The sequence below is a fragment of the Nanorana parkeri genome, unplaced genomic scaffold (genome assembly GCF_000935625.1).
Source record: "Nanorana parkeri isolate BGI_ZX_2015 unplaced genomic scaffold, ASM93562v1 scaffold1590, whole genome shotgun sequence".
NCBI classification, from domain to species: domain Eukaryota; kingdom Metazoa; phylum Chordata; class Amphibia; order Anura; family Dicroglossidae; genus Nanorana; species Nanorana parkeri.
This window is the reverse complement of record NW_017307858.1, coordinates 239427-239721: the sequence shown is the minus strand read 5'-3', so window position 1 is coordinate 239721 and position 295 is coordinate 239427. Positions and strand designations below refer to the sequence as shown.

The 295-nt window shown below is 39.3% G+C and overlaps 1 protein-coding gene across 1 annotated transcript in view; it reads right to left on the bottom strand.

Annotated features, from left to right (window-relative positions):
• Window positions 1-295, bottom strand: part of GPATCH1 (G-patch domain containing 1) — a 36783-nt gene that overhangs the window by 106 nt on the left and 36382 nt on the right. The window lies entirely within an intron of this gene.

Genomic DNA, 295 nt, shown 5'->3' with positions numbered 1-295 from the left:
GGCTGGGTGTTAGGTTCACTGTTCAGGTCACACACAGTAAAACGGTCAGGAATGAGCCCTATGGTAAAGGGATTGTATTTGGGTTTTGTATAGCGTTCGATTTATTAGGTTTAAAAATTACTTTTATTCGTCTTCTCGTCAGGCAAATATAAAATTTGTCGCAAAGGAATATTTTAATACCCACTTCCGCCCAGCGGGGAGAGCTCAGGGTTCCCCTTTCACACTCTCCATTCCTCCTTTACCTACTTTGAAGGAAAAAAAAAAAAAAAAAAGAGTTCTAAAACTACAAGTTCCA